At 47.5% G+C, this 26,737-nt stretch overlaps 1 long non-coding RNA gene across 4 annotated transcripts in view; it reads left to right on the forward strand.

Annotated features, from left to right (window-relative positions):
- LOC135057647 (uncharacterized) overlaps window positions 1-26,737 on the forward strand; it is a 381,527-nt gene that overhangs the window by 15,480 nt on the left and 339,310 nt on the right. The window contains exon 2 of one of the 4 annotated variants that reach the window (XR_010244260.1): window positions 26,155-26,243. The exons of the other annotated variants lie outside the window; for them this stretch is intronic. This is a non-coding gene — a long non-coding RNA (uncharacterized LOC135057647). The remainder of the gene's footprint in view (window positions 1-26,154; window positions 26,244-26,737) is intronic. 4 annotated transcript variants of the gene reach the window in all.

Raw genomic sequence — 26,737 nt, forward strand, 5'->3', positions numbered from 1 at the left:
CCTCTACGGACTATGAGAAAAGGATTTACCGGTAGGTAATTAAAATCCTATTTTTATTACTGTAGTATACTTCTAATTAATACCTTGAACTTTTTGGTTTTATTGAGCATAATCTTACGTGATCTTCTTAACATTATCTTTTAAAAAGGAAAAAATATAAATTTGCTGTAGTCAGACCGCGGTATATTCTTAGCAGGGTTGGCTGGTTTAACCCAAATGGGTTTTTTTTCTTTTAAAAAAAAACAAAACCCCACTCTGGCTTTTTTCATTATTCTGTGACTTCTTAAAAAAAAAAAAATCCTATTAAACAAAAAAAACCTAGTGTTTTTATTCAAAATGTGTAATGCCAGTGGCATGCCCAGTGCTAATGCTTAACTCCTCGTGTGTGTGTGTGTGTGTGTGTGTGTGTGTGTGTGTGTGTGTGTGTGTTTCTCAGAAAAGTGCAATGCATTTTCCATTTTGTATTGCTATTCAGATTTATGTAATTACAAGTAATAAGTAGGACTAATGCTTAACATTAACTTTTTATTCTTATTTTTAATTTCCTCTATCTGAGTGTACGTTGTATGTTTTAATATGTTTAGTATATATACATATATTCATATGTTATAGGAATAATAAGCAGTAAAAATTTTTTTAAATATGTCAAATAAATCATATCAAATGTTAGAAAGCATTAAAACATGGAACATGGTTGATTAAGGTTTCTTATACATAGCAATGTTTCACAGTATTTATATAATAAACAGGATTATTTTTTATATATTTTTTCCATTAAAACATTAATGCAAAATAACCTGGTTTAAAAAAAAAAAAAAAATTGGGTTTTTTTTTCCCAATATTTTTTTTCAACCCTGGTGGAAGCATATTGGCAAAATACAAATTGTACTTGTTCTAATGGGAAATATACGATATCCCTGACATCTCCACCATTATTATGGGTGATTTCAATATTGCTATTGATTGTCCAAAATCTGCTGCGCACGCCTCCAAACTACTCTCTCTAACCTCCTCTCTTGGCCTCTCCCAATGGACTGACTCCTCTACTCATCAGGCGGGCCACTGCCTTGATCTAGTATTCACCAGACTATGCTCCATCTCTGAACTCACTAACACTCCTTTCCCCCTCTCAGATCACAACCTTATTACCTGCATGCTCTCCTCCATTCATTCAAACCCTGTGTTGCTGAAGTCCTCCAATCTTCCTCAAACCCGCAGAAATATTAACACAACTAATCTTCAAGAACTTTCCACTTCACTCCATCAACTGCTTTCACCAATTTCTGCATTCACCTCTCTTGAGATGGCTGTATCACACCTTAATGAGACTCTAGAACTAGCCCTTGATGAAGTGGCTCCAGCTACCCATCACACTCCACGTAGGCCTAGATGTTAACCATGGCACTCCAAATTAACAAGACAACTACAAAAACTCACACGAAAACTTGAACGTCAGTGGCGTAAATCTCGTATTTCAAGTGACTTCCTCACATATAAGACTGTCTACCATTCTTATAAAAATGCCCTGGTCACTGCCAAACAAACATATTTCCAAACTTTTATCTCTGCTCAAGCCTCTAACCCCAAACGACTCTTTAATACATTTAAATCACTTCTGAATCCTCCCGCACCTACCCCACCCGCCACTATCAAGGCACAGGATCTTGCTTCCTACTTCAAGGAGAAGGTTGATAAGATCCGAGATGAAATGGTATGCTCTTCGGCAGCCAGTGACCTGCTCCGTTCTTTACCTGAACCCTCTGGCACTTTTTCTTCATTTGATCCCACAAATGAAGATGAAGTATCATCACTCTTCTCATCCTGCTTCTCTACTACCTCTCCTCTTGATCCTTTACCCTCACAAATAAGTAAAGCTCTGTCTCTGGTGCTCATCCCTACCTTAACTAACATCTGTAATCTCTCTCTCTCTACTGGTATTTTTCCTTCACTCTTCAAGCATGCAGTGATTACTCCCATTTAAAAAAACAAAATTCTGACCCTAATGCTCTCTCAAACTACCGCCCTATCTCTCAGCTCCCTTGTCTATCTAAGCTACTTGAGAGACTTGCCTACACTCGACTCAGGGCCGGATTAACAATGGGGCGGATGGAGCTGCAGCTCCAGGCCCCCCATTGAAAATAGGCCCACCGCCCGCCGCAGTGAAGATGCCCAAAGCCGACGGCATTACAATGAGTCACATTGACTCATTGTATGCAGCCGTGACACAGTGCCCCCCGCCAACAGTGTGTAAATCACGTCCAAAGCAGGAGGAAGGGGCCGCTCTCCTTTCCACAGGTTATTCAACTGCCTGGCCGGGGAGGAGGAGCAGCTCTCCTCTCTCATCTCCTCCCCCCTGACAATAGTGCTGCTGATGAGGAGGACGGCCAGGCCAGAGGAGGGGGGGCACCGCAACGTAACAGCCACACCACCTCCGAGCTCGCTGCCCGCACCACCCACTGGCCGCCTCCCATCCACCCACATCATGCGAGCCGCCCCCCGTACGCACACCGTCTCCCACGCCGTACCCGCACTGGCCGCCTCCCACACAACACACCGTCTTCCGCGCCCCACCCGCGCTGACCGTCTCCCATGCCGCACCTGCGCTGGCCACCTCCCGTACCGCACACTGCCTTGGCCAGCACCCCCCCCCCCCCCCCCAGCCGACGCCGGCTGTCTTCCGCACCCCTGCTGCTACTTACTTCTGCCTTGCTTCACGCTGGGGACAGACTGGAGCCGGTGCTGATGCTGGTAAGTGACAAGCACAAACTCTCTCTCTCTCTCTCTCTCTCTCTCTCTCTCTCTCTCTCTCTCTCTCTCTCTCTCTCTCTCTCTCTCTCTCTCTCTCTCTCTCTCTCTCTCTCTCTCTCTCTCTCTCTCTCTCCTCCTCTTTCTCCTCCTCTTTCTCTCTCTTTCTCCTCCTCTTTCTCTCTCTTTCTCTCGCTCTCTTTCCCTCTCTCTCTCTCTCCCTCTTTCTCTCTCTCTCTCTCCCTCTCTTGATCCCTCTCTCCATCTCTCTCGATCCCTCCCTCTCCCTCCCTCTCTCGGAGATACCTGTCACAATGTATTAAAGGAGCTGTCATAGTATATAAGAGAGGCTACCTAGTTCAGGCTACCTAGTTCAATGAAAAAAAAAAAGGGGCTACCTGTCGCAATGTAGATAAAGGGCTACCTGTCACAATTTGTATAAGGGCTACCTGGTGCAATGTTTATAAGGGGCTACATGGTGCAATGTATATAAGGGACTACCTGTCTCAATGTATATAAGGGGTTATCTGTCTTAATGTGTGTAAGGTGCTACCTGTCGCAATGTGTGTAAGGGGCTACCTGTCGCAACGTATATAAAGGGCTACCTGTCGCAACGTATATAAAGGGCTACCTGTCGCAATGTAGATTCGGGGCTACCTGTCGCAATGTAGATAAGGGGCTTCCTGTCGCAATGTGTGTAAGGGGCTACCTGTCGCAATGTGTGTAAGGGGCTACCTGTCGCAATGTGTGTAAGGGGCTACCTGTCGCAATGTATATAAAGGGCTACCTGTCGCAATGTAGATCAGGGGCTACCTGTCGCAATGTAGATAAGGGGCTACCTGTCGCAATGTGTGTAAGGTGCTACCTGTCGCAATGTGTGTAAGGGGCTACCTGGCGCAAAGTGTGTAAGGAGCTACCTGGCACAATGTGTATAAAAGGGGCTCTGCCTGGCGCAATCTGTAAAAAAGGGGCTCTTCCTGGTGCAATGTGTATAAGGGGCTAGGCCTGGTGCAATGTGTATAATGGGCTCTGCCTGGCGTTATGTGTATAAAAAGGTGCTCTGCCTGGCGCAATGTGTATAAGGAGCTGTACCTGGTGCAATGTGTATAAAGGGTTCTACCTGGCATGTATAAAGGGTTCTACCTGGCATGTATAAAGGGTACTACTGTATGGTGTAATGTGACTGACAACACTACTGTGCGGTGTAATGTGATTTGGTACAATTATGTTGCCACGCCTCTTCTTGTGAAGCCATGCCCCTATTTTTTTTGCACACGCCTTCGGCGTGCACTATCCCTATATTCAATGGGGAGAGGGGGTCGCCAAAGGAAATGTTCGCCATGGGCGCCACAAGATCTAGAACCAGCCCTGAATACAGCATACAGTATACAGACTATGAGGGGAGGGGGGGCACACTGATGCATATACAGACTAGGAGGGGAGGGGGAGCACACTAATACACATACAAACTAGGAGGGGGGTAGGCACACTGACACATATTCAGACTAGCAGGGGGGCACACTAATACACATACAGACTAGGAGGGGAGGGCGGAACACTAATACACAGACTAGGAGGGGAGGGGGGCAGACTGATGCATATACAGACTAGGAGGGGAGGGGGGCACATTAATTGGTAGTGCCTAGATCCCCATTGCTGAAAGGACCTTTGCCATAATATACTGGGTCAACGTCACCGTCTATTGGATTGTGCCAAATGAAGTGAGACTCTGGGCCCAAAGTGTGGCGAGTGACGCGAGCCTGCAAGGGTACAATGGAGCCAAACCCCCCCCCCCCCCAAGAAAAATAACTTACAACAAACTTAAATTGGAGACAAAATTCAAATGCTGTAACAGCATAAGACAACTTCCGCCCCCACTGATGTCACATCTGGGTCCTTAAGGCGCTGGGGATATAGATTCTACTCACACTAATGCATATACAGACTAGGAGGGGAGGGAGCGCACTAATGCATATACTTTTAAGGTCACACTCCTTTTCAGTGGCCATGTCTCCTTTTTAGGCGCACATAACAGTAATCCCGTTTCATTTCCCATACCCCCACTTCAAAATTCCCACTGAAATGACCACTGTATGTATTGGTCTGTTGTTCTGCTCCTCTATTAAATGGTTGAAGGTAGGCACTAGCTATGACCTCCATAGAGATAGCCACACCCATGGCACAGGCCACACCCACTATTTGACCACCCCTACCACAGCGCTTGTCACACCTCCTGCCTAGTCACACAATAGGCCCTTCATACATTTCAGCTCCAGGCCCATGTGGACCTTAATCTGGCACTGACTCGACTCACACTCTTTCTTAACTCATACACTTTGTTGGACCCACTTCAGTCAGGCTTCCGTTCCCAACATTCCACAGAGACAGCACTGACTAAAGTGGTTAATGATTTGGTCACTACGAAGTCTAAAGGACACTACTCACTACTTATTCTTCTAGATCTATCTGCTGCATTTGACACTGTAGACCATTCTCTTCTCATACATACACTACAATCCCTAGGTCTTAAAGACACAAGGGCAGATGTATTAACCTGGAAAAGGCATAAGGAAGTGATAAACCAGTGATATGTGCAAGGTGATAAAGGCAGCAGCCAATCAGATCCTAACTGTTAATTTACATAATGGAGGTGATTGGCTGGTGCCTTTATCACCTTGCACATATCACTGGTTTATCACTTCCTTATGCCTTCTCCAGGTTAATACATCTACCCCACAGCCCTTTCTTGGTTCCTATCGTACCTATCTAATCGCTCCTTCAGTGTTCGCTTCTCTGAATCTACCTCCTCTTCGCTACCTCTTTCAGTTGGAGTACCGCAAGGCTCAGTCTTGGGTCCTCTGCTTTTCTCTATCTATACCTCATCTCTTGGTAAATTAATCAGCTCTTTTGGTTTTCAGTATCATCTGTACGCAGATGATACTCAAATCTACCTATCCTCCCCTGACTTGTCCCTATCTGTACTGGACCGTGTCACTGAATGCCTTTCTGCCATTTCATCCTGGATGATATCTCGCCACCTCAAACTGAATATTTCAAAGACAGAGTTAATTATATTTCCACCGGCCAATAGTAGGTACCAACCTGATATCTCTATCACTGTTGAAAACTCGACTATCTACTCTACCCCACAAGCTCGCTGCCTAGGTGTCATCCTTGACTCTGATCTGTCCTTTGTTCCCCACATTCAATCTGTCTCAAGATCATGTTACATGCATCTAAAAAACATATCCAAAATACGACCATACCTTACACAAGACACTGCTAAAACTCTAATCCACGCTCTCATTATCTCCCGCATTGATTATTGCAATAGTCTCCTAACTGGTCTTCCCAAAACGAGACTCTCGCCACTACAATCCATTCTGAATGCAGCGGCGAGGCTTATCTTCCTCGCTAGACGTTCATCGTCTGCAGATCCACTCTGTCAGTACCTCAATTGGTTACCTGTACTCTACCGCATTCAATATAAAATACTGTTACTCACACACAAGGCCATTAACCAAACTACACCAACGTACATCACTTCGCTTATCACAAAATATCTCCCAACCCGACCTCTGCGCTCTTCACAAGACCTGCGTCTCTCATCCACACTCATTACTCGCTCCCACTCACGACTGCAGGACTTTCATCGGGCTGCACCCACTCTGTGGAATGCCCTACCACGCACAATAAGACTCTCCTCTAGTCTCCAAACCTTCAAGCGTTCCCTGAAAACGCACCTCTTTAGGCAAGCATATCAAATTCCAGAACCGCCCACATAAATTTCATAAACCGTCCTATCAAATTGCATCCACTCTGTACAGTCCACACACATCCTCACATGTCTTCTCATTCTATGCAATAGATAGGCATATGTACACAAGGAAAGGTGCTGTTTCCCTATAGATTGTAAGCTTGCGAGCAGGGCCTTCCTACCTCCATGACTGTTATCACCCAGTTTGTTATTGTTATTTCAAATTGTAAAGCGCAACGGAATTTGCTGCGCTATATATGAAACTGTTAATAAATAAATAAATAATAAATATCCCGGTGGATGGGGTCCTAATGACTAGTTATTGCTGTCTGGCTTGCTATTGGATTGTGGTTGGGAAGAAGTCGATAAATCTATATTGCTAATTGAGGACAGTACAAATTTTTTTTTCAAGCACTATATAAATTGCACTCCACCATCAGAAACCGCATAATTAGGTATGCCATATACTTTAGCTTAAACACTTCCTTGTTTATTAATACTACTGATCTCTGGCAGAAGGAAAGTTTATGACTGTCACATCTTTGTCCCTGATTTGTTCGACTCCCAAGGCACATGCAAGGGTTGTAAAGAGCTGGGTACACACCTATACAATTCATAGCCTGATCACCTGACATTGGGTGAACGGGGCAACTGTTGTATAGGTGTGTACCGATAAATGGCTTATAACGCTCATGCAACGGCCAGGATTGGGATGTCACATCTTATGTATTGTTTAAGATTTCTTGTGCCTGTCTCCCAATCCTATAGAAGCCCGTAAACACTGAACTATTTTAGCAGTGTGTACGGGGTGACAGGGTGTCAAACTGGGGACACATTGTTCTGCTGATTCGGAGCGTTAAACTAATCAACAGACTGTTCATAAAAGTGTGTACCCAGCTTAAGTCTAAAGCTGGGTACACACTAGAGATGAGCGCCTGAAATTTTTCGGGTTTTGTGTTTTGGTTTTGGGTTCGGTTCCGCGGCCGTGTTTTGGGTTCGAACGCGTTTTGGCAAAACCTCACCGAATTATTTTTGTCGGATTCGGGTGTGTTTTGGATTCGGGTGTTTTTTTCCAAAAACACTAAAAAACAGCTTAAATCATAGAATTTGGGGGTCATTTTGATCCCAAAGTATTATTAACCTCAAAAACCATAATTTACACTCATTTTCAGTCTATTCTGAATACCTCACACCTCACAATATTATTTTTAGTCCTAAAATTTGCACCGAGGTCGCTGTGTGAGTAAGATAAGCGACCCTAGTGGCCGACACAAACACCGGGCCCATCTAGGAGTGGCACTGCAGTGTCACGCAGGATGTCCCTTCCAAAAAACCCTCCCCAAACAGCACATGACGCAAAGAAAAAAAGAGGCGCAATGAGGTAGCTGTGTGAGTAAGATTAGCGACCCTAGTGGCCGACACAAACACCGGGCCCATCTAGGAGTGGCACTGCAGTGTCACGCAGGATGGCCCTTCCAAAAAACCCTCCCCAAACAGCACATGACGCAAAGAAAAAAAGAGGCGCAATGAGGTAGCTGACTGTGTGAGTAAGATTAGCGACCCTAGTGGCCGACACAAACACCGGGCACATCTAGGAGTGGCACTGCAGTGTCACGCAGGATGTCCCTTCCAAAAAACCCTCCCCAAACAGCACATGACGCAAAGAAAAAAAGAGGTGCAATGAGGTAGCTGTGTGAGTAAGATTAGCGACCCTAGTGGCCGACACAAACACCGGGCCCATCTAGGAGTGGCACTGCAGTGTCACGCAGGATGTCCCTTCCAAAAAACCCTCCCCAATCAGCACATGATGCAAAGAAAAAGAAAAGAAAAAAGAGGTGCAAGATGGAATTATCCTTGGGCCCTCCCACCCACCCTTATGTTGTATAAACAAAACAGGACATGCACACTTTAACCAACCCATCATTTCAGTGACAGGGTCTGCCACACGACTGTGACTGATATGACGGGTTGGTTTGGACCCCCCCCCAAAAAAGAAGCAATTAATCTCTCCTTGCACAAACTGGCTCTACAGAGGCAAGATGTCCACCTCATCTTCACCCTCCGATATATCACCGTGTACATCCCCCTCCTCACAGATTATCAATTCGTCCCCACTGGAATCCACCATCTCAGCTCCCTGTGTACTTTGTGGAGGCAATTGCTGCTGGTCAATGTCTCCGCGGAGGAATTGATTATAATTCATTTTAATGAACATCATCTTCTCCACATTTTCTGGATGTAACCTCGTACGCCGATTGCTGACAAGGTGAGCGGCGCCACTAAACACTCTTTCGGAGTACACACTTGTGGGAGGGCAACTTAGGTAGAATAAAGCCAGTTTGTGCAAGGGCCTCCAAATTGCCTCTTTTTCCTGCCAGTATAAGTACGGACTGTGTGACGTGCCTACTTGGATGCGGTCACTCATATAATCCTCCACCATTCTATCAATGTTGAGAGAATCATATGCAGTGACAGTAGACGACATGTCCGTAATCGTTGTCAGGTCCTTCAGTCCGGACCAGATGTCAGCATCAGCAGTCGCTCCAGACTGCCCTGCATCACCGCCAGCGGGTGGGCTCGGAATTCTGAGCCTTTTCCTCGCACCCCCAGTTGCGGGAGAATGTGAAGGAGGAGATGTTGACAGGTCGCGTTCCGCTTGACTTGACAATTTTGTCACCAGCAGGTCTTTCAACCCCAGCAGACCTGTGTCTGCCGGAAAGAGAGATCCAAGGTAGGCTTTAAATCTAGGATCGAGCACGGTGGCCAAAATGTAGTGCTCTGATTTCAACAGATTGACCACCCGTGAATCCTTGTTAAGCGAATTAAGGGCTGCATCCACAAGTCCCACATGCCTAGCGGAATCGCTCCGTGTTAGCTCCTTCTTCAATGCCTCCAGCTTCTTCTGCAAAAGCCTGATGAGGGGAATGACCTGACTCAGGCTGGCAGTGTCTGAACTGACTTCACGTGTGGCAAGTTCAAAGGGCATCAGAACCTTGCACAACGTTGAAATCATTCTCCACTGCACTTGAGACAGGTGCATTCCATCTCCTATATCGTGCTCAATTGTATAGGCTTGAATGGCCTTTTGCTGCTCCTCCAACCTCTGAAGCATATAGAGGGTTGAATTCCACCTCGTTACCACTTCTTGCTTCAGATGATGGCAGGGCAGGTTCAGTAGTTTTTGGTGGTGCTCCAGTCTTCTGTACGTGGTGCCTGTACGCCGAAAGTGTCCCGCAATTCTTCTGGCCACCGACAGCATCTCTTGCACACCCCTGTCGTTTTTTAAAAAATTCTGCACCACCAAATTCAAGGTATGTGCAAAACATGGGACGTGCTGGAATTTGCCCATATTTAATGCACACACAATATTGCTGGCGTTGTCCGATGCCACAAATCCACAGGAGAGTCCAATTGGGGTAAGCCATTCCGCGATGATCTTCCTCAGTTGCCGTAAGAGGTTTTCAGCTGTGTGCGTATTCTGGAAAGCGGTGATACAAAGCGTAGCCTGCCTAGGAAAGAGTTGGCGTTTGCGAGATGCTGCTACTGGTGCCGCCGCTGCTGTTCTTGCGGCGGGAGTCCATACATCTACCCAGTGGGCTGTCACAGTCATATAGTCCTGACCCTGCCCTGCTCCACTTGTCCACATGTCCGTGGTTAAGTGGACATTGGGTACAACTGCATTTTTTAGGACACTGGTGAGTCTTTTTCTGACGTCCGTGTACATTCTCGGTATCGCCTGCCTAGAGAAGTGGAACCTAGATGGTATTTGGTAACGGGGGCACACTGCCTCAATAAATTGTCTAGTTCCCTGTGAACTAACGGCGGATACCGGACGCACGTCTAACACCAACATAGTTGTCAAGGACTCAGTTATCCGCTTTGCAGTAGGATGACTGCTGTGATATTTCATCTTCCTCGCAAAGGACTGTTGAACAGTCAATTGCTTACTGGAAGTAGTACAAGTGGGCTTACGACTTCCCCTCTGGGATGACCATCGACTCCCAGCGGCAACAACAGCAGCGCCAGCAGCAGTAGGCGTTACACGCAAGGATGCATCGGAGGAATCCCAGGCAGGAGAGGACTCGTCAGACTTGCCAGTGACATGGCCTGCAGGACTATTGGCATTCCTGGGGAAGGAGGAAATTGACACTGAGGGAGTTGGTGGGGTGGTTTGCGTGAGCTTGGTTACAAGAGGAAGGGATTTACTGGTCAGTGGACTGCTTCCGCTGTCACCCAAAGTTTTTGAACTTGTCACTGACTTATTATGAATGCGCTGCAGGTGACGTATAAGGGAGGATGTTCCGAGGTGGTTAACGTCCTTACCCCTACTTATTACAGCTTGACAAAGGGAACACACGGCTTGACACCTGTTGTCCGCATTTCTGGTGAAATACCTCCACACCGAAGAGCTGATTTTTTTGGTATTTTCACCTGGCATGTCAACGGCCATATTCCTCCCACGGACAACAGGTGTCTCCCCGGGTGCCTGACTTAAACAAACCACCTCACCATCAGAATCCTTCTGGTCAATTTCCTCCCCAGCGCCAGCAACACCCATATCCTCCTCATCCTGGTGTACTTCAACACTGACATCTTCAATCTGACTATCAGGAACTGGACTGCGGGTGCTCCTTCCAGCACTTGCAGGGGGCATGCAAATAGTGGAAGGCGCATGCTCTTCACGTCCAGTGTTGGGAAGGTCAGGCATCGCAAACGACACAATTGGACTCTCCTTGTGGATTTGGGATTTCAAAGAACGCACAGTTCTTTGCGGTGCTTTTGCCAGCTTGAGTCTTTTCAGTTTTCTAGCGAGAGGCTGAGTGCTTCCATCCTCATGTGAAGCTGAACCACTAGCCATGAACATAGGCCAGGGCCTCAGCCGTTCCTTGCCACTCCGTGTGGTAAATGGCATATTGGCAAGTTTACGCTTCTCCTCCGACAATTTTATTTTAGGTTTTGGAGTCCTTTTTTTTCTGATATTTGGTGTTTTGGATTTGACATGCTCTGTACTATGACATTGGGCATCGGCCTTGGCAGACGACGTTGCTGGCATTTCATCGTCTCGGCCATGACTAGTGGCAGCAGCTTCAGCACGAGGTGGAAGTGGATCTTGATCTTTCCCTAATTTTGGAACCTCAACTTTTTTGTTCTCCATATTTTATAGGCAGAACTAAAAGGCACCTCAGGTAAACAATGGAGATGGATGGATTGGATACTAGTATACAATTATGGACGGACTGCCACGGTTAGGTGGTATAAAAAAACCACGGTTAGGTGGTATATATTGTAATACAATTATGGATGGACGGACTGCCTGCCGAGTGCCGACACAGAGGTAGCCACAGCCGTGAACTACCGCACTGTACACTGGTTGATAAAGAGATAGTAGTATACTCGTAACAACTAGTATGACACTATGGCGGTATAAAGAATGAAAAAAAAACCACGGTTAGGTGGTATATATTATAATACAATTATGGATGGACGGACTGCCTGCCGACTGCCGACACAGAGGTAGCCACAGCCGTGAACTACCGCACTGTACACTGGTTGATAAAGAGATAGTAGTATACTCGTAACAACTAGTATGACACTATGACGGTATAAAGAATGAAAAAAAAACCACGGTTAGGTGGTATATATTATAATACAATTATGGATGGACGGACTGCCTGCCGAGTGCCGACACAGAGGTAGCCACAGCCGTGAACTACCGCACTGTACACTGGTTGATAAAGAGATAGTAGTATACTCGTAACAACTAGTATGACTGACTATGACGGTATAAAGAATGAAAAAAAAACCACGGTTAGGTGGTATATATTATAATACAATTATGGATGGACGGACTGCCTGCCGACTGCCGACACAGAGGTAGCCACAGCCGTGAACTACCGCACTGTACACTGGTTGATAAAGAGATAGTAGTATACTCGTAACAACTAGTATGACACTATGACGGTATAAAGAATGAAAAAAAAACCACGGTTAGGTGGTATATATTATAATACAATTATGGATGGACGGACTGCCTGCCGACTGCCGACACAGAGGTAGCCACAGCCGTGAACTACCGCACTGTACACTGGTTGATAAAGAGATAGTAGTATACTCGTAACAACTAGTATGACACTATGACGGTATAAAGAATGAAAAAAAAACCACGGTTAGGTGGTATATATTATAATAATACAATTATGGATGGACGGACTGCCTGCCGACTGCCGACACAGAGGTAGCCACAGCCGTGAACTACCGCACTGTACACTGGTTGATAAAGAGATAGTAGTATACTCGTAACAACTAGTATGACTATGACGACGGTATAAAGAAAGAAAAAAAAATACCACGGTTAGGTGGTATATAATTATACAATTATGGATGGACGGACTGCCTGCCGAGTGCCGACTGCCGACACAGAGGTAGCCACAGCCGTGAACTACCGCACTGTACTGTGTCTGCTGCTAATATAGACTGGTTGATAAAGAGATAGTATACAACAATATACTACTATACTGGTGGTCAGGCACTGGTCACCACTAGTCACACTGGCAGTGGCACTCCTGCAGCAAAAGTGTGCACTGTTTAATTTTAAATTAATATAATATTATGTACTCCTGGCTCCTGCTATAACAACCTGCAGTGCTCCCCAGTCTCCCCCACAATTATTATAAGCTTTTATACATTGATGTGCAGCACACTGGGCTGAGCTGAGTGCACACAGACTGAGTCACACTGTGTGACTGCTGTGTATCGTTTTTTTCAGGCAGAGAACGGATATAGCAGAGAACGGATATATTAAATAAAAGTTAACTTAACAACAACTGCACTGGTCACTGTGGTAAACTCTGTCTGCACAATCTCTTTCTCTCTCTCTCTCTCTCTCTTCTAATCTATTCTAATGGAGAGGACGCCAGCCACGTCCTCTCCCTATCAATCTCAATGCACGTGTGAAAATGGCGGCGACGCGCGGCTCCTTATATAGAATCCGAGTCTCGCGAGAATCCGACAGCGTCATGATGACGTTCGGGCGCGCTCGGGTTAACCGAGCAAGGCGGGAAGATCCGAGTCGCTCGGACCCGTGAAAAAAAAGTGAAGTTCGTGCGGGTTCGGATTCAAAGAAACCGAACCCGCTCATCTCTAGTACACACTAGACGACATGAAACAGGAACGATATCGGCTGCCGATTTCCCATGAAGTTCCCGGAGGCGCGGACAAACGATATAGGGCCTAATTCTGAGTTGATCGCAGCAGCACATTTGTTAGCATTTGGGCAAAACCATGTGCACTGCAGGAGGGGCAGATATAACATGTGCAGAGAGAGTTAGATTTGGATGGGGTACATTCAAACTGAAATCTAAATTGCAGTGTAAAAATAAAGCAGCCAGTATTTACCCTGCACAGAAACAAAATAACCCACCCAAATCTAACTCTCTCTGCAAATGTTATATCTGCCCCCCCCCCCCCCCGCAGTGCACATGGTTTTGCCCAATTGCTAACAAACTTGCTGCTGCGATCAACTCAGAATTATCCCCATAGTGTGTACACACTGTGCGATTTTTACAAACAACCAACTATGGGCCTAATTCTGAGTTGATCGCAGCAGCAAGTTTGTTGGCAATTGGGCAAAACCATGGGGGTCATTCCGAGTTGTTCGCTCGTAAGCTGTTTTTAGCAGCTTTACACACGCTAAGCCGCCGCCTACTGGGAGTGAATCTTAGCATCTTAAATTTGCGAACGAAAGATTCTCAAAATTGCGATTACACACCTCTTAGCAGTTTCTGAGTAGCTTCAACCTTACTCGGCATCTGCGATCAGTTCAGTGCTTGTCGTTCCTGGTTTGACGTCATAAATACACCCAGCATTCGCCCAGACACTCCTCCGTTTCTCCAGCCACTCCCGCGTTTTTCCAAGAAACGGTAGCGTTTTTCCGCACACACCCATAAAACGGCCAGTTTCCGCCCAGTAACACCCACTTCCTGCCAATCACACTACGATCACCAGAACAAAGAAAAAGCCGTGAGTAAAATTCCTAACTGCATAGCAAATTTACTTGGCGCAGTCGCACTGCGGACATTGCGCATGCGCACTAAGCGGAAAATCGCTGCGATGCAAAAAAAAATTACCGAGCGAACAACTCGGAATGACCCCCCATGTGCACTGCAGTGGGGACAGATATAACATGTGCAGAGAGAGCAGAGCCGTAACTACGTGTGTGCCAAGGGGGCTTGGCACACAGCGCAGTTGCCCTGGGGGCGCACGGCCAGCGGCATGTAATGAGTCAAATTGACTCATTACATGCCGCCTCTGTGTGCGCCGTGCGCCGCGCTGGAGGAGAGAGACCAGCGCCGGAGGCAGCGGACAAGGAGGAGGAGGGAGGGGGAGCAGGGAGCCGCAGCAGCGCTATGTTATTGGTAGTAAGCGCCGCTGCATCATCCCCCTCTCCTTCCGTATTGGCAATACAGAAGGAGAGGGGGATGCTGCAGCGGCGCTTACTACCAATAACATAGCGCTGCTGCGGCTCCCTGCTTCCCCTCCCTCCTCCTCCTTCTCATCTCACTGCCGCCACCGAGGGAGCAGCACGAGGAGCCTGTCAGCGGGGAGAAGGTAAGTATATTCCCCCCCCCCCCCCCCTCTCTCTGTCTCTCTCTCTCTGTCTCTCTCTCTCTGTCTCTCTCTCGGACACCGCCTGCCGCAATGTGTAAAAAATGGGACTGGCTGCCGCCATGTGTAAAAAATGGGGATGGCTGCCACAATGTGTAAAAAATGGGACTGGCTGCCGCAATGTGTAAAAAATGGGGATAGGCTGCCGCAATGTGTAAAAAATGGGACTGGCTGCCGCAATGTGTAAAAAATGGGGATGGCTGCCGCAATGTGTAAAAAATGGGACTGGGTGCCGCAATGTGTAAAATGGGACTGGCTGCCGCAATGTGTAAAAAATGGGACTGGCTGCCGCAATGTGTAAAATGGGACTGGCTGCCGCAATGTGTAAAAAATGGGGACTGGCTGCCGCAATGTGTAAAATGGGGTCCTGGCTGCCGCAATGTGTAAAATGGGACTGGCTGCCGCAATGTGTAAAAAGGGGGACTGGCTGCCGCAATGTGTATAAAGGGGGACACCGTCTGCCGTAATGTGTAAAAACGGGGACGCTGTCTGCTGTAATTGTAAAAAAGGGACGCTGTCTGCCGCAATGTGTAAAAAGAAGGACCGGCTGCCGCAATGTGTTAAAAGGGAGACTAGCTGCTGTAATGTGTAAAAAGGGGGACTGGCTGCCGCAATGTGTAAAAAGGGGGACGCTGTCTGCTGTAATTGTAAAAAAGGGACGCTGTCTGCCGCAATGTGTAAAAAGAAGGACCGGCTGCCGCAATGTGTTAAAAGGGAGACTAGCTGCTGTAATGTGTAAAAGGGGGACTGGCTGCCGCAATGTGTAAAAAGGGGGACACTGTCTGCTGTAATGTATAAAAGGGGCTCTACCTGGAGTAGTGGCGCTACTGTGCAGCGTAATTTGAATAATGTAGACTACTGTGCACCGTAGTATGAATTGCTATTATTTTGTGGCCACGCCCCTTCCCCGTGAAGCCACGCCCCTAGAATTTTTTGGCGCGCCTACGGCGCGCTCTGCCCCTACCTTACATGGGGGGGGGTGGCGCCACTGTCGTTTCTTGCACACAGTGCTAAAATGCCTAGTTACGGCACTGAGAGAGAGATAGATTTGGGTGGGGTGTATTCAAACTGAAATCTAAATTGCAGTGTAAAAATAAAGCAGCCAGTATTTACCCTGCACAGAAACAATATAACCCACCCAAATCTAACTTTCTCTGCACATGTTATATCTGCCACACCTGCAGTGCACATGGTTTTGTCCAATTGCTAACAAACTTGCTGCTGCGATCAACTCAGAATTATCCCCTATATACAAGTCATCCGATATTACCAAATTGTTGGGTTCCAGCCTAATTTAAAATGTCGTTCGTTGCGTACTCACTGGACGATATGCACCTTGTCGTAGATGACATAGCTAAAATTGACTTCCATGTACAGATGACAGAAGACCTTGTTAACGACCCGCGGGAGTGTGCATAGTTGACGATCTATTGCGTACACAGTACACACTGGGCGATTTGACAAAAATGATGTTCAGAAATGTTATTATCGGCACTATCGCTCAGAAAGTTGTCCAGTATGTACCCAGCTTAAGTGGAGAAGTACAGAGAGTGTTAAATCAGGCACAAGTACTGCAAGACAACACAAACCTTTTAACATCTTCTTCTTTTGGCTTCTAGAAATAGAAAAAATCATAGAGGCTGACTCAATTAGGGGTGTTGTGCATGATTTTTGGCTGTGCACATATTTGCCTATTAGGTAAGGCTCAACATCTTTCTTACGGACCTTTATGCGGTGCGAAGAAAAACATGAGGTGTAAAAAAAAATGCAAACTAGATAGGCCAAGTGGATTTTATCTGCCTTCACATTCTATGTTTCTATGTGTTACTTGCCTTATGCCTCATTGTGAGATTGGCACGGGTAGGGGCGTTTTAAGAGAGGAGGGGACCCATGTGCAGGTACAAATACCACTGTATATCCAAACTATTATCCAGTTAACTCCCATCATACTACAATATATTACTACAAACCACACAAAGATAAGCTCCATTAATCTTGCAAGCATGTGATGGCAGACATCTTAGGGGGTCATTCAGACCCCGCCGCTGATATGGTGCACAGCGCAGTTTGCAGCAGACGGCAAACTGCACATGCGCAGTGGCTGCGCGGACATACCCATTGCGGTTGCATCCCGATAGATGCAACCACAATGTGATTGACAGCGTTGAGCATTTTGGGTGTGACGTTGGATGGCGCAAACGGGGGCAGGCCAGGACCATTTTTGGGGTGGCTGCGTGACGTCACACGCAGCTGATCTGATAAAAAAAATGGCTGCTGACTGCGTTGCCAGGGGTCAACCTTAAATCCGATGCGTTCGCAATTAGATTGCTGACGCATGGGGAGGCGGCCTTACACATGGTGGGCAGCCCCCAGCATGTGCAGAGATGACTGCAGACCTGGCTGCGTATGCAGCCATCTGCATTCATTTCTGAATAACCCTCTTAGTCTTTTGTCTTTTATATTTGATCCAGTGTAACTATACACACCAGGGCCGTAACTACGTGTGTGCCAAGGGGGCTTGGCACACAGCGCAGTTGCCCTGAGGGCGCAACGGCAAGCGGCATGTAATGAGTCAAATTGACTCATTACATGCCGCCGAAGTCTGCGCCGTGCGCCCCGCTGTGTAGGGAGAAGAGGACCAGCGCCGGGCAGCGGAGAGAAGGAGGAGGAAGGAGGGGGAGCAGTGAGCCGCAGCAGCGCTATTTGATTGGTAGTAAGCGCCGCTGCAGCATCCCCCTCTCCTCCTGTATTGGCTGCCCGGCGCTGCTAAGGATGCTGGGATGCGGTTCCCCAGCATCCACAGCAGCGCCAGGCAACCAATACAGGAGGAGAGGGGGATGCTGCAGCGGCGCTTACTACCAATCAAATAGCGCTGCTGCGGCTCCCTGCTCCCCCTCCCTCCTCCTCACCTCACACAGCCTGCACCGAGAGGAAGCTGCACGAGGAGCCTGTCAGCGGGGAGAAGGTAAGTATATCCCCCCTCCTCTCTCTCTCTCTCTCTCTCTCTCTCTCTCTCTCTCTCTCTCTCTCTCTCACACCGTCTGCCGCAATGTGTAAAATGGGGTCTCGTCTGCCGCAATGTGTAAAATGGGGTCTCGTCTGCCGCAATGTGTAAAATGGGGTCTCGTCTGCCGCAATGTGTAAAATGGGGTCCTGGATGCCGCAATGTGTAAAAATGGGGACTGGCTGCCGCAATGTGTAAAAAGGGGGACTGGATGCCGCAATGTGTAAAGAGGGGGACTGGCTGCCGCAATGTGTGAAAATGGGGACTGGCTGCCGTAATGTGTAAAAAGGGGGCCTGGATGCCGCAATGTGTAAAAAGGGGGACTGGCTGCCGTAATGTGTAAAAAGGGGGCCTGGATGCCGCAATGTGTAAAAAGGGGGCCTGGCTGCCGCAATGTGTAAAAAGGGGGACTAGCTGCCGCAATGTGTAAAAAGGGGGACTGGCTGCTGTAATGTGTAAAAAGGGGGACGCTGTCTATTGTAATGTATAAAAGGGGCGCTACTGTGCAGCGTAATTTGAATAATGTAGACTACTGTGCACCGTAGTATGAATTGCTATTATTTTGTGGCCACGCCCCTTCCCCATTAAGCCACGCCCCTATAAATTTTTTGCGCGCCTGCGGCGCGCACTGCCCCTATCTTACATTGGGGGCCGGGGGGCGCCACTATCGTTTCTTGCACACAGCGCTGAAATGCCTAGTTACGGCACTGATACACACTACAATTATATCTGTGATGCACTCCATTTATGTAACCTTGTCACACAGCCAGTCCAGACATTATCACTATATGATTATAATAAAGTCATCTTCAAACCATATTGGAGGGCAAGGACACAGTATCACACATACTGGGGAATATCCAATTAGCCCCGGAAATTTACTGGGGCTAATTGTCCCGCAGGAGACTATCCTATTAGCCCCAATAAACTGGCACAAACGGCGGCTTATCTGGGGTTACCTGATGCTGCACCGGGTGCTGGCTCCTGACAGCTCCTGGTGCAGCGCTGCAGTTCCGGCTCCCTCTGGTCACATGACAACTCCCTATGTGACCGTGGTTGGGGAAGATGGGGAATTCGGGTCGTGGCACTGCCCCGGCTTCCCCGGTGGGGTTAAGTGCCAAGTGCCAGCTCCTGGGCCGCGGCGCCCTCCCTGCGGGGAACAAGGGACACTGCGGGTCGCCACGGTTATCAGGGACTTCGTTTCGCCTGCCTCAGGCAGGTGAAACCAGATCCCCGGAAACAGCCCCGTTTTCATGCGAACAAGGCTGTTTCTACCGAAAACACACAGGTTTCACTGAACCTGTGTGTTTTCGAGAGGTCAGCTTTTTTTTTTTTTTTATTATGTGCGATCCATATTAGATAGCCTGTAAAAAGACAAAAACAAAATCAGTGAAACATAGGAAAAAAGTTGGGGCAGTACGGATGGTGTAATGGTTAGCATTACTGCCTCACAGCGCTGAGGTCATGGGATCGATTCCCACCATGGCCCTAACTGTGCGGAGTTTGTATGTTCTCCCTGTACTTGCGTGGGTTTCATCCGGGAACTCCGGTTTCCTCCCACAATCCAAAAATATACTGGTAGGTTAATTGGCTCCCAACTAAATTAACCCTAGCGTGAATGTGTGCATGTACATGTGATAGGGAATATAGATTGTAAGCTCCACTGGGGCAGGGACTGATGTGAATGAGCAAATATTCTCTGTAAAGCGCTGCGGAATATGTGTGCGCTACATAAATAACTGGTAATAAATGAATAAATAATAAATAAGTCAGAAAAACGGCCATTTTCCAGATCCGAATTTAATTCACCGGTAATTGGATATCCCCCACTGTATATTAACAGTAACACTATACCACAATACAATTTTAAACACCAACACAGATCCATGACTATTGATAATCACTGTTAAAACAATTTATATCACATCACATAACTAAATACAAAAGATGAAAACACAATCTCCATTGCATATGTGGCCTGGAGGGGAAATTTAAGACAACATTATTCAAAGGATAGCTACAATTTTAAACATATTTCGACATTACACCGACATTAAACCGAAGATAAACAGAAGGACAACAATCAACCCACAATCTGGACCACTGAAGGCCAGCTTTCAAACAAATGTGAGTCCAATTCCTCTACACATCAAACTACTCCAGTCTGAGTAACCCAGACACTTTTAACTCAAATCTGTGTTAGGAAAGCTGCAAGGCCTTTCCACTTCATCCGCAGCTACTCAAATTTTATATCTATAGCTTACCAAAAACACCAGAATTCTCACCTGTACCAATGTTATCTGTCTTTTTAAACTATGAAAAGACATCCCCAATCTGCTTACTACAGTTCTCTCTATGCAAACTCATGTATGTATTTTTGATGTAATGATTTGCTTGTAATTGGCATTGCATGTGTGGGGAAGTTGCTCGGTGAAACATAGTTTTCTCTGACGTCCTAGTGGATGCTGGGGACTCCGTCAGGACCATGGGGAATAGCGGCTCCGCAGGAGACAGGGCACAAAATTTAAAAGTTTGACCACTAGGTGGTGTGTACTGGCTCCTCCCCCTATGACCCTCCTCCAAGCCCCAGTTAGGTTTTTGTGCCCGTCCGAGCAGGGTGCAATCTAGGTGGCTCTCATAAAGAGCTGCTTAGAGTAAAAGTTTTGATAGTTTTATTATTTTCAGTGAGTCCTGCTGGCAACAGGCTCACTGCAACGAGGGACCTAGGGGAGAAGAAGTGAACTCACCTGCGTGCAGGATGGATTTGCTTCTTAGGCTACTGGACACTAGCTCCAGAGGGACGATCACAGGTACAGCCTGGATGGATCACCGGAGCCGCGCCGCCGACCCCCTTGCAGATGCCGAAGTAAGAAGAGGTCCAGAAACCGGCGGCTGAAGGCTTTTCAGTCTTCATGAGGTAGCGCACAGCACTGCAGCTGTGCGCCATTGCGCTCAGGCACACTTCACACCGGCGGTCACTGAGGGTGCAGGGCGCTGGGGGGGGGCGCCCTGGGCAGCAATGTTAATACCTTTCTGGCTAAAAAGAATACATCACATATAGTCCATGAGGCTATATGGATGTATTTCACCCCTGCCAGGTCTCAGAAAAACCGGGAGAAGAGCCCGCCGGAATAGGGGGCGGGGCCTATCTCCTCAGCACACAGCGCCATTTTCCTACACAGCTCCGCTGCTAGGAAGGCTCCCAGGCTCTCCACTGCACTGCACTACAGAAACAGGGTAAAAAACAGAGAGGGGGGGCATTTTTTGGCGATATTATATATATTTAAGCAGCTATAAGGAAACAACACTTATATAAGGTTGTTCCTATATAATTATAGCGCTTTGGTGTGTGCTGGCATACTCTCCCTCTGTCTCCCCAAAGGGCTAGTGGGGTCCTGTCTTCTATCAGAGCATTCCCTGTGTGTCTGCTGTGTGTCGGTACGTGTGTGTCGACATGTATGAGGACGATGTTGGTGTGGAGGCGGAGCAATTGCCGGTAATGGTGATGTCACCCCCTAGGGAGTCGACACCGGAATGGATGGCTTTGTTTATGGAATTACGTGATAATGTCAGCACGCTGCAAAAGTCGGTTGACGACATGAGACGACCGGCAAACCAGTTAGTACCTGTACAGGCGTCTCAAACACCGTCAGGGGCTGTAAAACGCCCTTTGCCTCAGTCGGTCGACACAGACCCAGACACGGACACCGAATCTAGTGTCGACGGTGAAGAAACGAACGTATTTTCCAGTAGGGCCACACGTTATATGATCACGGCAATGAAGGAGGTTTTGCATATCTCTGATACTGCAAGTACCACAAAAAGGGGTATTATGTGGGGTCTGAAAAAACTACCTGTAGTTTTTCCTGAATCAGAGGAATTGAATGACGTGTGTGATGAAGCGTGGGTTACCCCTGATAAAAAACTGCTAATTTCAAAGAAGTTATTGGCGTTATACCCTTTCCCGCCAGAGGTTAGGGCGCGCTGGGAAACACCCCCTAGGGTGGACAAGGCGCTCACACGTTTATCCAAACAAGTGGCGTTACCGTCTCCTGATACGGCCGCCCTCAAGGATCCAGCTGATAGGAGGCTGGAAAATACTCTAAAAAGTATGTACACACATACTGGTGTTATACTGCGACCAGCAATCGCCTCAGCCTGGATGTGCAGTGCTGGGGTGGCTTGGTCGGATTCCCTGACTAAAAATATTGATACCCTGGATAGGGACAGTATTTTATTGACTATAGAGCAATTAAAGGATGCATTCCTTTATATGCGAGATGCACAGAGGGATATCTGCACTCTGGCATCAAGAGTAAGTGCGATGTCCATATCTGCCAGAAGAAGTCTATGGACACGACAGTGGTCAGGCGATGCGGATTCCAAACGGCATATGGAAGTATTGCCGTATAAAGGGGAGGAATTATTTGGGGTCGGTCTATCGGATTTGGTAGCCACGGCAACAGCCGGGAAGTTCACCTTTTTACCTCAAGTCCCCTCCCAGCAGAAAAAGACGCAGTCTTTTCAGCCGCAGTCCTTTCGTTCCTATAAGAACAAGCGAGCAAAAGGACATTCATATTTGCCCCGAGGCAAAGGAAAGGGTAAGAGACTGCAGCAAGCAGCCCCTTCCCAGGAGCAGAAGTCCTCCCCGGCTTCTGCAAAGGCCTCAGCATGACGCTGGGACCTTACAAGCGGACTCAGGGGCGGTGGGGGGTCGCCTCAAGAATTTCAGCGCACAGTGGGCTCACTCGCAGGTGGACCCCTGGATCCTGCAGGTAGTATCTCAGGGTTACAGGTTGGAATTCGAGAAGTCTCCCCCTCGCCGGTTCCTAAAATCTGCTTTGCCAACGTCTCCCTCAGACAGGGCGACGGTATTGGAAGCCATTCACAAGCTGTATTCTCAGCAGGTGATAATCAAGGTACCCCTTCTACAACAGGGAAAGGGGTATTACTCCACGCTATTTGTGGTACCGAAGCCGGACGGCTCGGTAAGACCTATTCTAAATCTGAAATCTCTGAACCTGTACATACAAAAATCCCAAGGGTACCTCAGGTTCGTGGTACAAAACTGTCATTATCAGTTTCAGACGCTGCCGTTTGGATTGTCCACGGCACCCAGGGTCTTTACCAAGGTAATGGCCGAAATGATGATCCTTCTTCTAAGAGAAGGCGTATTAATTATCCCTTACTTGGACGATCTCCTGATAAGGGCAAGATCCAGAGAACAGCTGGAGGTCGGAGTAGCACTAACTCAAGTAGTGCTCCAACAGCACGGGTGGATTCTGAATTTTCCAAAATCCCAACTGATCCCGACGACACGTCTGCTGTTCCTAGGGATGATTCTGGACACTGTTCAGAAAAAGGTATTTCTTCCGGAGGAGAAAGCCAGGGAGTTATCCGAACTCGTCAGGAACCTCCTAAAACCAGGGACAGTGTCTGTGCATCAATGCACAAGAGTCCTGGGAAAAATGGTGGCTTCTTACGAAGCGATTCCATTCGGCAGATTCCATGCACGAATTTTTCAGTGGGATCTGCTAGACAAATGGTCCGGATCGCATCTGCAGATGCATCAGCGGATAAAATTGTCGACAAGGACAAGGGTCTCTCTGCTATGGTGGTTGCAGAGTGCTCATCTGTTAGAGGGCCGCAGATTCGGCATACAGAACAGGGTCCTAGTGACCACGGATGCCAGCCTGAGAGGCTGGGGAGCGGTTACACAAGGAAGAAACTTCCAGGGCGTGTGGTCAAGCCTGGAAACGTCTCTTCACATAAATATACTGGAACTAAGAGCAATCTACAATGCTCTAAGCCTGGCAAAACCTCTGCTTCAGGGTCAGCCAGTGTTGATCCAGTCGGACAACATCACGGCAGTCGCCCACGTAAACAGACAGGGCGGCACAAGAAGCAGGAGGGCAATGGCAGAAGCTGCAAGGATTCTTCGCTGGGCGGAAAATCATGTGATAGCACTGTCAGCAGTGTTCACCACATGATTGTAGTCCATTGGGAAAGACCAATGGTGGACATGATGGCGTCCCGCCTCAACAAAAAACTGGACAGGTATTGCGCCAGGTCAAGAGACCCTCAGGCAATAGCTGTGGACGCTCTGGTAACACCATGGGTGTACCAGTCAGTGTATGTGTTCCCTCCTCTGCCTCTCATACCCAAGGTACTGAGAATTATACGGCAAAGGGGAGTAAGAACGATACTAGTGGCTCCGGACTGGCCAAGAAGGACTTGGTACCCGGAACTTCAGGAGATGCTCACGGAAGATCCGTGGCCTCTACCTCTAAGAAGGGATCTGCTTCAGCAGAGACCGTGTCTATTCGAAGACTTACCGCGGCTGCGTTTGACGGCATGGCGGTTGAACGCCGGATCCTAAGGGAATAAGGCATTCCGGAAGAGGTCATCCCTACCCTGGTCACAGCCAGGAAGGAGGTAACTGCACAACATTATCACCGCATTTGGAGAAAATATGTTGCATGGTGTGAGGCCAGGAAGGCCCCGACAGAGGAATTTCAACTGGGTCGATTCCTACATTTCCTGCAAACAGGATTATCTATGGGCCTCAAATTAGGGTCCATTAAGGTTCAAATTTCGGCCCTGTCGATTTTCTTCCAGAAAGAATTGGCTTCAGTTCCTGAAGTCCAGACTTTTGTAAAAGGAGTACTACATATACAGCCCCCGGTTGTGCCCCCAGTGGCACCGTGGGATCTCAATGTAGTTTTGGAGTTTCTCAAATCCCATTGGTTTGAGCCACTCAAATCGGTAGATTTGAAATATCTTACATGGAAAGTAACCATGCTACTGGCCCTGGCTTCAGCCAGGAGAGTGTCGGAATTGGCGGCTTTATCGTATAAAAGCCCATATCTGATTTTCCATTCGGACAGGGCAGAATTGAGGACGCGTCCTCATTTTCTGCCTAAGGTGGTATCAGCGTTTCACCTGAACCAGCCTATTGTGGTGCCTGCGGCTACTAGCGATTTGGAGGATTCCAAGTTGCTGGACGTTGTCAGAGCATTGAAAATATATATTTCAAGGACGGCTGGAGTCAGAAAATCTGACTCGCTGTTTATACTGTATGCACCCAACAAGCTGGGTGCTCCTGCTTCTAAGCAGACGATTGCTCGTTGGATTTGTAGCACAATTCAACTGGCACATTCTGTGGCAGGCCTGCCACAGCCTAAATCTGTCAATGCCCACTCCACAAGGAAGGTGGGCTCATCTTGGGCGGCTGCCCGAGGGGTCTCGGCATTACAACTCTGCCGAGCAGCTACGTGGTCAGGGGAGAACACGTTTGTAAAATTCTACAAATTTGATACCCTGGCTAAGGAGGACCTGGAGTTCTCTCATTCGGTGCAGCAGAGTCATCCGCACTCTCCCGCCCGTTTGGGAGCTTTGGTATAATCCCCATGGTCCTGACGGAGTCCCCAGCATCCACTAGGACGTCAGAGAAAATAAGAATTTACTCACCGGTAATTCTATTTCTCGTAGTCCGTAGTGGATGCTGGGCGCCCATCCCAAGTGCGGATTGTCTGCAATACTTGTACATAGTTATTGTTACAAAAAAATCGGGTTGTTTATTGTTGTGAGCCATCTTTTCAGAGGCTCCTACGTTATCATACTGTTAACTGGGTTCAGATCACAAGTTGTACGGTGTGATTGGTGTGGCTGGTATGAGTCTTACCCGGGATTCAAAATCCTTCCTTATTGTGTACGCTCGTCCGGGCACAGTATCCTAACTGAGGCTTGGAGGAGGGTCATAGGGGGAGGAGCCAGTACACACCACCTAGTGGTCAAACTTTTAAATTTTGTGCCCTGTCTCCTGCGGAGCCGCTATTCCCCATGGTCCTGACTGAGTCCCCAGCATCCACTACGGACTACGAGAAATAGAATTACCGGTGAGTAAATTCTTATTTATTATTGCATGCTCTCTGGTATTTACCTCCTTTTGATCATTTGTCCATTTGTGTATCTGTACATTTAGTGAGGTGTAGTCGTGGTGTAAAGGACAGACTGTGATTCCTGATTAGTAAAAAAAAAAAATACCAAACACTGAGCAACGTCACCAAACAGGTAATTTCAACTTTAAACTTGTCATTTATTTTGTACTGTCTGGACATGGATACTACTAACAGATGCACAGACAAAAACCTTAAAGCTATGTGTGCAAATGCTAGGAGTTTAGGAGACAAAGTTCCAGAGCTAACTGCGATAATGACAAGGGATAACCTGTATATTGTGGCAATTACAGAGTCATGGTGCAATGAGAATCATGACTGGGACATAGATATACCAGGATACAATTTATTTAGGAAAGATAGAATGGGAAGAATAGGAGGAGGGGTAGCAATGTATGTGAAAAAAAGTATAAATGCTACTTTAATACAAAATATTGACCACAAAACTGAAGCCCTTTGGGTCACCATAGAAACCAGGGAGAAGGACATTATTCGCATTGGGGTGATCTATAGACCACCAGGCCAGGGGCAGGATATGGACAGGAACCTATTGTTGGACATTACTAAAATGGCCTTAAAGGGTGAAGTCATAATTATGGGAGACTTTAA

This window comes from Pseudophryne corroboree, chromosome 3 (genome assembly GCF_028390025.1).
Source record: "Pseudophryne corroboree isolate aPseCor3 chromosome 3, aPseCor3.hap2, whole genome shotgun sequence".
NCBI lineage: Eukaryota > Metazoa > Chordata > Amphibia > Anura > Myobatrachidae > Pseudophryne > Pseudophryne corroboree.